Here is a 14,198-nt window from a genome sequence, read left to right as displayed (position 1 = left end):
ACAGTCAGATGTTCTTTTCTTTGGTACTTTGTAGTCTATTAATTTAAAGCAGAAAATTTTAGAGTGTTTATATATTTAAATATGACATACACAACAGAACAAATGTACATGTTAAACATGCCTAGTAGGATAAATTTTTACAAAATGAAAATACTTGCATCACAGTACCCAGATCTGAGAATAGGAAATTTTCTGGACTCTAGAGGGAGCATTTCTTCTAAAACCTGATTCTCCTCCAAAGGTCACCACTTTGAAGATTCTAGCACTAGAAGTACATGGCCTACAAAAAGAAAAAAAAAAAAAATGTTTGGTAAGATATGTATTCTTTTGTGTCTACTATCTTTTACTGAACAGTATGCTTGTGAGATTTATCCATTTTTAATAACTCATTCTTGTTCTTTTCTATGCTATTGTATGACTATACCAACTTTTATTTATTCATTCTTCTGTTTTTGTACCTCTAAGTTGTTTCCAATTTTGGGTAATTATGAATGCAGATGTTATGCATATTTTGTTAATCTTTTGGTGAACAATCCATCTGCATTTCTGTTGCATATAAACTTAGGAATGGAACTGCAAGGTCTTGCAGAGTGGATCTGTTGGGGTTTAGTAGATACTGCCAAAGGTAAAATCCAAAGTGTTTGCATCCATTTACACTTGTTATTTATAATTTTGAAAATTCTAATGGGTATATATTGCTATCACCTTGTAGTTTAAATTTACATGTTCCAAATTATTAACAAAGTTTGGTAGTTTGTATATCAATATATGCTCCCTTCTAAATGCTTATACAGCTATTTTTCCATTTTCTATTATGTTTCACTATGTTTTTAAAAAATCCCTTTAAATGAGTAAATTATATATTCCATAAAGTTTTCTGGATTTAAACATTACTTTCATTCTACAGCTTGGATATTTTTACTCTCTTAATCACACTTTTGATGAAAAGAAGTTCTTCATTTTAAGGTAGTCTCCTAAGCTATAGAAAGAATTTCCTATGTTATTGTCTGGAAGTACTACTATACTATTCAAATTTAGACTTACAAGCTTTAATTTTTGTGAATGGTGTGAGGTAGAGGAAAGCATACAATTTTTTAAAATATTGATATCCAATTTATTTAGTACCACTTAATCCAAAAAGCACTCCCCTCCCTCACTATACTTCAGTGTATACTTAAATTTTATTCATTTTTAAATTAATTTTATTGGTACACTTTAGGTATACAATATAATGACATTTATCATTTGAAATTTGCACCTTTACATAATCTCTCTTGGTTCTTATTTTTTTTCCATTCCCCTGACCTCCCTTCAACCCCTCCATCCCTCCCTATTTACAAAGACTTTGTTTCCATTTTTCCATTTTCTCATATTAATTCCATTCCCTTCTTTCCTTTCCCCCACACTTCCCACTTCCCCTTCCCCTTTCCCTTTACCTCTTTTCTTCGTATTTCACACTTATCTATTATACCTTTTAGTCCTTATTTACACTTTCAGTTTCTCACACTAGAGAAACTATTCGGTATTTACACGTGTGTCCTATTTATTTCACTTAAGAGTATCACCTCAAAGTACATCCATTTAGCTATAAATGTCTCTAATTTCTCATTTTTATGGCTGAGTAGTACTCCATTTTATTCCCAAAAAACCCCACATTTTCTTTATCCAGTCTCCAGTTGATGAGCAACTGGGCTGCTTCCAAGTTTTAGCTATTACAAGTTGTGCTGCTATGAACATGGGTGCACATATATCACTGTAGTATGATCCTTTTAATTATCTGGGGAAGATACTCATCAGGGGAATAGCTGGGTCAAATGGGACTTCTAGTCCTAGTTCTTTGAGGTATCTCCATACTGATTTCCACAGTGGTTGCACCACTCTACACTTCCACCAGCAGTGGAGCAGAGTTCCTCTTGCCCCACACCCCCACCAGCAATTGTTATTGGTTGATTTCATGATAGCAGCCATTCTTTCTGGGGTAAGATGGAATCTCAGTGTTGTTTTCATATGCATCTCTCAAATGACGAGTGATATTGAACATTTTTTCACATGTTTATTTGCTATTTCTACTTCTTTTTGTGAGAAATGTCTATTCATTTCAGATGCCCATTTTTCAATTGGGTCTTTAAATTTGGGAGGTCTGATTTTTTTAAGTTCTTTAGATTCTAGATAGTAGACCTTTGTCTGAGGAATAGCAGGTGAAAATTTTTTCCCACATTGTGGGTTTCTCTTGACACTGTTGGTGGTTTCTCTTGCAGTGCAGAATGTTTTTAATAAGAAGAGATCCCACTTGTTGATTGTTTGTGCTAGTTCATGGGCAATGGAGGTTTTGTTCATAAAATCTTTTCCTACACCAATGTCTTCAAAAGTTCTACCTAACCTCTGTTCCAGCCGGTTCAGTGTTTCTGTTTTAATATTTAATTTTTTAATCCATTTTGATTTTAGTTTAGTGCGTGGTGAGATATAGGTCTAGTTTTAATCTTTGGCAAGTTGAAACCCAATTTTTCCAGCATCATTTATTAAAGAGGCTATCTATCTTTCCTCCAGTGAGGGTTTTTGGCTCCTTTGTTGAAGAGGGGGTGGCTGAGTGTGTCTGGAGTTGTTTCTGCATCTTCTAATCTGTTCCACTGGTCCTCGGGTATGTTTCTTTGCCTGTACCATGCTGTTTTTATCACAGTAGCTTTGTAGTATAGTTTCAAGTTGAGGAAAGTGATACCCCCTGCCATATCTCTGTTGCCTAGGATTGCTTTTGTTATTCTGGGTCTCTTCTTGTTCCAAATGAAGTTTTGGATTGTTTTTTCAAGGTCCGTGAAGTATGCTACTGGGATCTCAATTGGGATTGCATTGAATCTATATAGCAGTTTTGGAAGTATGGCCATTTTAACTATGTTGATCCTTCCTACCCAGGAGCAGGGTATGTCTGTCCATTTTCTGATATCCTCTTCAATCTCTATTTTCAGAGTGCTATAGTTTTCAGAGAAGAGGTCTTTGATTTCTTTCATTAGGTTGATTCCTAGATATTTCAGTTTTTTGGATGCTATTGAGAAATGAATTGTTTGCCCTATTTCTCTCTCAGTGAGTCTGTTGTTCATATACAGAAAAGCTATTGATTTTTGTGGCTGATCTTGTACCCAGTTACTTTCCTGAATTTGGTTATTAAGTCTAGAAGACTTTTGGTGGAGTTCTTGTGGTCTTCTATATAAAGTATCATGTCATCTGCAAATAATGACAACTTGACTTCTTCATTTCCTAGCTTTATTCCTTTTATTTCTTTCAACTGTCTAATTGCTGTGGCTAATGTTTACAAGAGTATATCGAATAGGAGTGTTGATAGTGGACATCCTTGTCTTGTTCCTGATTTTAGTGTGAAGGATTTCATTTTTTGACCATTTAGTATGATATTGGCTGTTGGTTTTTCACAGATGGCTTTTATCAGACTGAGATAGAGATCATCTATCTCAATTTTTTGTAGGGTTTTTATCATAAATACGTGTTGGATTTTATGGAATGCTTTTTCTGCATCTATTGAGATGATCATATGGTTTTTGACCTTGGCTCTATTAATATAGTGTATAACACTTATTTATTTGCATATATTGAACCATTCCTGCATCCCTGGGATGAATCACACTTGGTCAGGGTGTATGATCTTCTGCATTCTATTTGCCAGTATCTTATTCAGAATTTTTGCATCTATGTTCATTAGTGAGATTGGCCTATCATTATCTTTTTTGATTGAGTCTTTCTTTGCTTTGGGGATCAGGGTGATGCTTGCTTCCAGTAATGAATTTTGGAGTATTACTTCACTTTCAATTTCATTGAAGTGTTTAAACAGTACCGGCAGTAGTTCCTTTCTAAATGTCTTGTAGAATTCAGCAGTGATGCCATCAGGACCCGGACCTTTCTTAGTTGGTAAATTTTTGATTATGTTTTCAATTTCATTGGTTGATGTTGAGTTGTTTAGAATTTTTAGGTCTTCTTTGTTCAACTTTGATAATTCATAAGTATCTAGGAATCTGTCCATTTCTTCTGTGTTTTCTATCTTACTGGCGTATAGATTCATGAAGTAGATATAGATGATCCTCTGGATTTCCACTGGGTCAGTTGTAATTTTATCCTTTTCATTCCCAATTGCATGGATTTGGGCCTTTCCTTTCTTTTTTTTCTGATAAGGTTGGCTAAGGGTTTGTCAATTTTGTTTATTCTTTCAAAGATCCAACTCTTTGCTTCATTGCTTTTTTGTATTGTTCTCTTAGTCTCCATTGCATTGATTTCTTCTCTGATCTTCATAATTTCCTTCCTTGTATGAGCTTTGTGTTTGTCTTGTTCTTCTTTTTCTGGAAGTTTGAGGTTTAGGATCAAGTTGCTTAATTGGGCTTGCTCTGTTTTCCTAATATGAGTATTCACTAGTATGAATTTCCCTTGTACGACTGCTTTCATTGTGTCCTATAGATTCTGATATGTTGTATTGTCATTTTTATTTAATTGTAGGAAATGTCTGATTTCTTCTTTAATTTCCTCTCTCACCCATTAGTTATTCAGAAGTATGTTGTTCAATTTCCATGTGTTTATGAAAGTCTTGCAGTTTCTTTTGCTATCAATCTCCAATTTCATTGCACTATGGTCTGATAATATACAGGGGACAACTTCAATTCCTTTGCACTTACTTAAACATTTTTTATGAGAGAATATTTGGACTATTTTGCAGAACAACCCATGTGCAGCTGAAAAGAATGTGTATTCTGATTTTGTGGGGTGGAACACTCTGTAAACATCTGTTAAGTTCATTTGTTCAAGAATTTGATTGAGTTCTAGTATTTCATTGCTTATTTTTTGTCTAGTTGTTGTATCTATTTGTGACAGTGGGGTATTGAGGTCCCCCACTACTATTGTATTAGTGCTTATTTGATTTTTCATGCCCGTTAGTATTTGTTTTATATAGTTGGGCGCACTAGTGTTTGGTGCATATATATTTATGATTGTCATCTCTTCCTCTTGGATTGTTCCCTTTACAAGGATGTAGCGTCCTTCTTTGTCTCTCTCAGTCAGTGTTGGTTTGAAATCCACTTGATCTGCAAAGAGGATAGCTACTCCTGCTTTTTTGGGGGGTTCCTGTCACATGGAGTATTATTTTCCATCCTTTAACTTTCAATGTAGGAGTTTATTTTTGAATTAAATGTGTTTCTTATATGCAGCATATTGTTGGATTTTGCTTCTTGACCCATTCTGCCAGTCTATTTCTTTTGATTGGTGAATTGAGACCATTAACATTTATGGTTGTAACTGATACGTATTTACTTATCATTGTCATGACTTTTTCTTTCTGTTGGATTCTCCCCCTTTGCATTTAATTTTTTGTTGTGCCTGTTGGATTCATTCTGCTGCGATTCCTGGGGTTGTGATCCTCAATGTCTGTTCCTAGGCTATTGTGTAAAATTCTTTGGAGTGCTGGCTTGGTATTCATGAAGTACCTAAGGTGTTCTTTGTCATGAAAGTGTCTTATTTCTCCATCAATTTTGAAAGATAGTTTTTCAGGGTACATCAATCTGGGTTGGAGGCTGTTTTCCTTTAGGGCTTGAAATCCATCACTGCAAGCTCTTCTTGCCTTGAAGGTTTGCATTGAGAAGTCTGCTGTGATTCTGATGGGCTTTCCTTTGTGATTTGTTTCTTTTTTTTAACTGCTTGTAGAATTTTCTTCTTCTGTTGGGTTTCTGGAATCTTAACTATTATATGCCTATGTGTAGATTTTGTTTTTTGATCAAGGCTAGTTGGAGTCCTATATGCCTCACTTATCTGTATGTCAAGTTCTTTTCCCCTGCTTGGGAAGTTTTTTCGGCTATCACTTCTGTGAAGTTTTTTTATGTTGTCTGCACTCTCTCCTGTTTCTTCATTAACTCTGATCAGTCTTATGTTATTCTTTGCATCATCTAGCAGCTGCTGGAATGATTTCTCATGGTCCCTTACTATTTTAAGAAATTTTTCTTTTCCTGGTCATTAATTGCAATCTTATCTTCTATATCTGAAATTCTGACCTCACATTGGTTCATTCTGCTGCATAAATGTTCAATAAAGTTTTTAATCTCCTGCAAATCTATTTGCATCTGTTGTATGTATTCCATTTGTTTCCTGTGTTGGGATTCCATCATGTTCCTAAGCTGTGCTATTTTTTTTTATCTGTGTCCTCTCTAGACTTATTAATCATGTGTTGCACTATGGGCACAATCTCTGCTGTTAATTGAGAAATTATTTCTGATTTCATTTTTTCCAGATCCTCTTTTGTTGCCAGTTCAGGAAGTCCAGGTGGTTGAGTATCAGATTGTTCCATCTCATTTTCCTTTGGGGTTGTTTTAGGTGATCTGGGAGTCTGTTTTTGAGACTTGTTTAAGTGTAGTCTCATTTCAATGGTTGGTGGGGGGAGGGATGTTTCTTGCTGGTGCCAGCATGCCTCACCTCCTCTTGGTGCTGGGGACGGTGGTACAGCAGCTTGGAAGGTTCACCTGTATACTTAAAATTTTAAATTTTAACTGTTATTATTATGTATTTCTTAAGTAGATATTACTTATGAAAGGGTTCAGGTTAAAGAGAATTTTTTTTTTCTTTTTTTGGTACTGGGGATAGAACTCAGGACCTTGTGCTTGCAAGGGAGTGGGCAGCTCCATGAGCTAAATACCCAGCCCCAAAAGAATTTTTTCTTCAATTGTCAAGTAATCATTTTCAGGCAGTCAGAAATCAAAATTACCTTGTGATACAGGAGGCATATGTACATTGCTTTTTCTTAGTGCAAGGTTTTCCATCATTTAGAGTATTTTCTTAAGTACTCTGGGTTCATAGCCTGACCTGTTTGTTGTCAGGGTGATAGCTCCGTCACCCGATGAGGGTACAGGAGGGGATGAAAGAATAATATACAAAGAACAAGAATCAGAGAATAAAGAATGATAGTCTATTACTTCTGAGGGGCCAGAAATTGATCTTTAGCTCTCTCCTGGCTAAAGACCACTTGACCTTAGCTCTGTTATGGCTAAAACAACAAGCTCTGGATTACTTGGTATGTATGATTAAACAACATAGCAAGACGGCATGAAGGCAGATGTTAGAAATAGTAGAACTAATGCACTAATGAGCCAGGCTGTAAAAGGGGAGCAACTATGTATTCTTGTGAAGGACAGGTCACAATTAACAAGGAAACTGTGCTATCTTGCAGGTCATAGCTAATGAGCCATCCGCATTATCTTAGCTAATGTTTGATTTTTGAGAATGGTTACACAGCCATAATTTCTCAGCTGCTGTGTTTCCTTGCTTTTAGAGACATCACAATCTCATCGATCACTGAGACCTCAATTGTGACCATTGGCATAGGGAAATTTATCTCCATACACCAACCAAAAGGTCAAGTAGCCATTCACATTTAGGCCTTGGAATGACTGACTCTTAATCTTAATCAATAGCTGAATTCATAAACCAGATCAATAATATTTAATGCCTCCTCAATGAGGTTTCAAGCTGGTCTCCTGCAGATACCTACATTGTAAATAAATGATCCATGTGCATAACTTAGTCAAAAATGCATGGACTGAATTATATTTCATGTACATCTAAAATTAATATTTGAATTATTTTCTTCACTGGTTGGAGCAATTATGTCATTACTATATAAAAATTTAAAAATATGAAATATGTTACTCATCATGTTATTACCATGGCAAAGTTCTACTTTTATATTGGTTCAGTTTTCATCATACACAAATATTTTACCAAATCATATAATTGTTTCAATATATTTAAATAGGTAAAATCATAATTCTACTTTTTTTTTTGCCTTGTTGACCTTTCTTTTTTATTTAAATATTGTGATCTTTTAAGAAATAAACAACAAACAAACTATACCACAAATATTCTACATAAATGTAAACAAGTATGTCTACTTCATAATTATGCAAAATGAACTTTAGGTACAAGATTTTTTAAATCATTAAATGAGACAATTAACCTAAAGCAGAAATAACAGAAGCAAATAAAATATACATTTTATAATGCTTCAATTGGTCTTGTCTTCCAATCTACTAGTTAAGGTCTGAGTATCAGAAATCCTACACTCTTTGCCAAATGGGGATATCTACTTTGGCTGTACTTAATATATATATTCACATAACAGACAAATAATTCTCTTTCAAAATAATGTAATAAATACATCACACACACATTCTCTTTCCCTCTCTCTCTTTCTCTCTTCTCTCTCTCTTTTTTCTCTCCTGATGAACCAGTCTCTGAAATGGGGAAATAAGGACTTCAAGTTTTCCTACCACTGACACACCACACATTAAAAAAAAAAAGGACTCCACTATAGAAATGAGGGGCATTATTATACATCTCTATTTTATTTATATTATGTTTCCCCCACACATGTTCTACTAAGGCTTGCCATGCCTCCTCAGACATGTCAGATTTAGTCTTTGCACTTCACCTAAATGACTCATGATGCAGCAGATACTGTATAAAGTAAAGGCAATTCAACAGTTTAGTTAGAAACTTCAGCATGGATATATTCAGCTTTGTCCAAATACCTGGGATGTTTTCTCTGTGTCTAATCCCTATACTTCACTGGTTAGTTTTTTCTGCCTCCTTCTCCAAAGGCTATAAGCACATGAATGTCTAGTCCTGTGATGATAGTTCCTGCTGTTAAAGAGCTCATACCAACCAGAGTTCAAGCAAGAAAAAGGTCAGTTTGTACTCACAGGGCATCCCACATGGGTCAAAACAGAGTAAAAGTCCATGAAGATGGAAACTACAGAACCCTGGACCTGGGGCTTGGAGTGGGGTGAAGGGAGGAGGAGAGACAGTGAAGGCACAGACACAGGAAGAAAAAGTCCAGGTTAGCTGCCATGAATATGCCTATGAAGTCATCTGTCAGGCCTCATTCTTGATTTCCCAAAAGAAAACACCCCTCACTCTGCTGGAAGACAGAACCACGGAAGGTTTTGTGTAGGAAACAAAAACCAGAGCTGTGCTACAGAATAAACTGGGTAGGACAGATGACAGGGGAGAGGGGCTGAAACTCAGAAAGCTTGATTCAGCAAGCCACATACAAGTATTTCCTATAGAAACAAACATCTGAACAGGCCAAAAGCCACAGTTCCATCTACATCAAGGCTTGGGAATTGTGGGTAAATAGGTGTTTTAGTTCAAGTTCTTGGAACCTGCTCCAATTTGAGCAAGTTAAGACCAGTGAAATAATTGCCACATCCAGCAACAATTCAAGTCTCCAATCGTGACCTTTACCTTCCCTGAGCTATCATTGCCACAGAATTATAAAGCAACTATCAATCAGTTCATTATAAATAAGTTCCTACTTGCCACTGAATCCATTGAGCCCTCATGATGGGCAAAGACCCCATCACAAGTACTAGCACATGCCTACCACCTACACTGAGTGTAGAGTGCTGCAGGCATGCTGCAAGGCAACGGCTCCTCCTCCCATTTTGGCTCACAGGAGTCACTATGTGGATGACCCAACTTTCACCAAAGCCCCCCATCATGGGCCATCCATTTCCTTTGTAGGTCCAGACTGTTTTCCCCCACTAGCTAGGGAGAGGCCATCTGAGTGGAGGAACCAGAGAAAGGAAAATCATTATTAATGTCTTGACACCCACAGAACCAAAATAGGAATTTTTTAGGACACATTCATTCAAACTATAGAAATAACTGTTCCATACTAATAATGGGACAATTCACCACACATTCACTCAATATGGAACATTTACTAGTGATCAGTTTCCAACAACATCAGATTCATTTGGAAACTGCACACTGTAGAAGGCAATCTTGTGATTTTCTTCTAGTTTTATATAGAAATACAAACTAGTCTAGGAGTCAGGGACAGTGGTACAAAATCATAAGCAGAAAGATGTTATCAAAGAATGTGCTCATTTCATATTGCAGAACTCCTATCTAGATTTTGGTTTTCGGAAATTTTCTGCTGTCTCATTTGTTCACAGAGGTTTCTTTTCTACTCCTACCCTATTCCCATCCTGCTAAAACCCACTAAATGAAGAACACCTAGGATGGATCCACATGGAACTAAAAGCCTCAATTTAATTGAGTCAGGTGCATCTACATAGTGGCTGCTAGCTTAATCTGCTCACTCACTCAGCCTAAAGCATTTAGGGACTGTTGGGATCTGAATTCTAGCTGGAAGTACTTAGTGCTTTTGTCTTTTTGAATCCAATAATAATGCTAATGTACACTATAAGTTTCATGTATAAAATTCTCTGATTCCATTAAGTGAAATTCAGCAGAGGGAACATGGACTGGGAATAGAAGACTGGTCATAAACCAGCCACATGCTTCCCTTTCCTGTAAATGAGGACATTGAGCTAGAGTATCTTCGGAGTCCTACTCAGCTGACACTCAAAGACTCCACTGAAGTTCATTTCTACCCAGGTTTGTCAGTCTGGGTCAGACAAACTACCTTACCATTTTATATTAACAATTTAAAGTGATTCTAACATATTTCTATGATACAATTTGAGGTCTCCCCCTTCTTTTTTATCCCTCAAAGATTGTTTTATCTCACTGATGCACACCATTTGAGGTCTACTGGCTAAACTAATGGCTGCTGAAATTTAAAACTGAATCACTGACCTGGTGAAGACATGGCCTTCGAGTAATCTAGCCCAAGGCATAATTGTCTGTTTTTCATTAAAAATGTTAACCAAATAGAAATATAATTATGTTAGTTTTTCTATAGATCTACTTATACTTTGCAATAGGAGATTATTCAAAAATTACATGAGAAAAATCACCTATCACCACTAAGTTAAAGACTTGAATATCAGAGAGTTCCAAAGCCTCAAACTCCTTATAGGCACTGATCCACAACATTTTCCTTGTGGTAATGGACTCCATGCAAAAGTAGCCTGGTCTTGTTGAATCATGGTTATGCACCAGGAAGTAGATTTCAAAAGATTGGGTGCTAATCATTGCTGTTACTGCCAGACTCACTCAACTACAGGTTATTTCTGAGGATGTTCCTAAGCTGGTTTCTTCCTTATGGACAGCTGGTTCCATTGGCAATGGCAGGCCTGCTGGTGTAGGGCTGCTGGTGTGACAGCTGTGGGGAGAGGCCAGGCAATTGTCCTCACCTCCACTGCTGGAGCTGTCATCATCACTTCCGGAGGAGCTCTCCGAGTCTGAGGAGCTGTTCCCACTGCTGCTGCCCATCTGCTCCATAATGTCAACTTCAGCCTTCAGCTCTCTTTTGATGTCATCCAGCTGAGATTCAGGCAAAGGGATGTCCTTCAAGGGAGAAGTTTTGGGTTCAACTGGAGGCTTCATTGGAGGTCTGAATGGCATGGGAGGTGGAGGTGGAGGTGGCTGTGACGGCTGTGGGGGCCGAGTGGCCTGCTGTTCCATTGGGGCCTGGATTTTACTGCTCCCCTCAGCTCTTGTCTTCTTGACCTGAATGCTGCTATTGAGTTTCTCCAGTACATATTCGCGAGTGTCATGACTATTAATAAGCACACAGTCTGATCAGGCCGTTTGTTCCCCTTGAACAGTTATTGGTGGCATGGATCCGGGAATATGTGGCAGTGTATTGAGACTTCATCTTCTTTGCCAACCTGAAGCTCTCCTTCACAGGAAGTGGCTGTAGATGCTGGCTTGAAATCATAGTGAATGGTGTGGAAAGAGGCCCACGGCCCCTTCTCGAAGCTCTCTCGGAGGCATAGGCAGTGTTCCTCACCATCCCGCAGTGGGTTCACCATTCCCTTCGTGGCTGGGGATCAGCGCTCTCCACTCTGTGCCTTGGCCTCAGCTCCTGTACCAGCGTCCCTCCGGGAGGAAGCGCACCTTGAACCCAGCCGGCCTGGGGCCCACCAGGGGCCAGAAAGCTTTTTATTTTCTTCTCATCACACAACGTTATACTGCATTGTGGGTATTTTTCCATATTACCACATGGTTTTCATAGTAATCCTGGTTCTCCCTCAATTCATAGTATTAAATGGATGAATGCGAGTTTTGAGTGAAGAATGGCTCTAGGAGGCAGCAGCTTGTCTTGTAGGTTTGTTAGGTGGAATAGGAATTATGGAGCTGGTTTTGGAGTATTCACAGATCATATCTTTTGAAGAGCACAGCAGGAAGAAATTAGCCTACCTCAGACTTACAAATTTGCCCCAAAGCCTTTGTTGTTCTGTTCTGATTTATTTACTAAGCAGCTGTAGTCTTTTATTTATGTTTAGAGCCATCTTGGCATGTGGATATCTACAAGTCTTTGTAAACAGTGAGATAAATTATGTAAAAAATAAATAAGTTGTTACTCTATTTAGTATTTAACCCTCTCCCCATTTGGTCCTATCACCTCTATTAGTCAAAAGAATGTAAACATGCAGAGGTTTATATATCCTGGTATGATTTACCTGGACCTCTCAGCTCTTGGAATCTGTCATATGAAAGACATAATCCTGATTGCTGCTGGTTTCAGAAAGAAAAGAACTGTGAAACAGACCTGGACCTAACCCACAGCCTTGACCAAGCCCAGGTGATCTCACTCTGAAGTATGTGAACCACTGGGTGCTCCATGGTTTGTTACACAGCATTGCTGTAATAAGACCTCTCTTAACTAACTTCAACTTAACCAGATTCCTATACCAACTAATGTTCGCCTATATTTCTGTAAAATATATTAACTAATGTTCCGTGTCTATTAAATGTTCCAAAACAATAGCAGGCTAATCTAGTATAACCATTCCTTCATAGTTCTTTCACTTGAGTCATATGCTTAGTTTCTCAAAACTATTTATGACAATTTTATTGTACCAGTTAAATTATTACATTAATTTTGAATGATTTGATGAAAAATACTTTATATTGTTTATTTTAAAATTTTTAATTAATTGCTTTAAATTTTTTTTGAAACAGGGACTAAATTATACAGGCTGTGCTATCCTCCTTCTTAGCTCAGCCTCCCAGAGTGCTGGGATTACAGGTGTGTAAATGCCCAGTTTATACTCTCTGAAAAACTCAATGAAGTCATAAAAAATAGCGATCAAGTTAGATAGTTTCTTAACAAATAAAAATTACAAAAATGTAAGAGGACTTGTGTTTAAATTGATTCTGGAGTATTTTTAGTTCCCACTTCAGTTGAAAGACACTGAAACTAAAAATTAAGAGTGATGAATTATGGGTTATCTATTCAGGAATGAATATGTGTTATTCAACATCAGAAGACCTTAGTACTGCATGCAAATATTTGTATGCTAATTTACATTTACTTGTTTAAGTTAAACTACCAAAGGTACATATGTGTATTATTTTTATGATTCCCTGAGGATCATGAATGGTTTTTCATTAATTGCATCTTCATAGAAGGTAAAGGAGTCTTCCAAGCTCACACCATTCAGGAATACAGGAACTCACAGTGGAATTTCATACAACTTTTGAATTCTGTACTGAAGAATCCATGTCTATCATCTTTTAAAGAATGAAGTACACCCATCCCTTGCACTTCCTTTGATTGTTCTAAATTAGACCTTCTGGAAGCTGCTTTAAATGTGACTTGAGTGCAAGTACAATAGTATAAATTCTAATTTGATAATGAAGACATGACAGCTGATCAGTCTAATTTCCCTTTAGAGCAAAAAAAAAAAAAGAAAATTATTCCTCATGTGCTATGACTTATTTTCTGCTGGTAATCACTAATACACTATTATCCAACAGCCTCATTAATTTAACCTTGTTTTAAAGTCAGCAGGCTAGAATAAATAAGTGAATAATTTTAGTAATTAATAATTTATCTTACCCATAAAAGTATAACAATCTCCTGGAAAACTTAAATTTTATTATTTTTCCATTCTACTGTTTTCTCTCAGGCTAGCTGATGTGGGTCAAGGTTTATTTCATGGCTTGTTTATAGATGACTTTTATAGTGACTACTGGCTTAATTTTGATTCCAGGTATGCCACAAGGTCACAGCCATACAAAACATACTCCTAAATGGCTTCCTGGGCAAAGATTTTCTCTCTAGGCCAATATTCCTATGCTAACAATTTTTTGCAAAAGTGGATAGGGAGGAAGTGGGTATTACTTAAATATATATATATCTAATATATATCATATATATATCTAATGTATATGTGTCTATACATCCATCTATATATGATATATATATGTATATATATCATATATATATATATGATATATATCAT

At 36.7% G+C, this 14,198-nt stretch overlaps 1 pseudogene; it reads right to left on the bottom strand.

The window, feature by feature from the left end:
• Positions 1-8,038: 8,038 nt before the first annotated feature.
• On the bottom strand, positions 8,039-14,181 carry LOC110344603 (ELL-associated factor 1 pseudogene; annotated as a pseudogene).
• Between the last annotated feature and the right edge of the window lie 17 nt (positions 14,182-14,198).

This window comes from Heterocephalus glaber, unplaced genomic scaffold (genome assembly GCF_053883595.1).
Source record: "Heterocephalus glaber isolate CG9 unplaced genomic scaffold, H.glaber_assembly_v1.0 deba00001497, whole genome shotgun sequence".
In the NCBI taxonomy this organism is placed as follows: domain Eukaryota; kingdom Metazoa; phylum Chordata; class Mammalia; order Rodentia; family Bathyergidae; genus Heterocephalus; species Heterocephalus glaber.
Note: the sequence above shows the minus strand (reverse complement) of the source record. Positions and strands in the feature narration are given on the sequence as shown.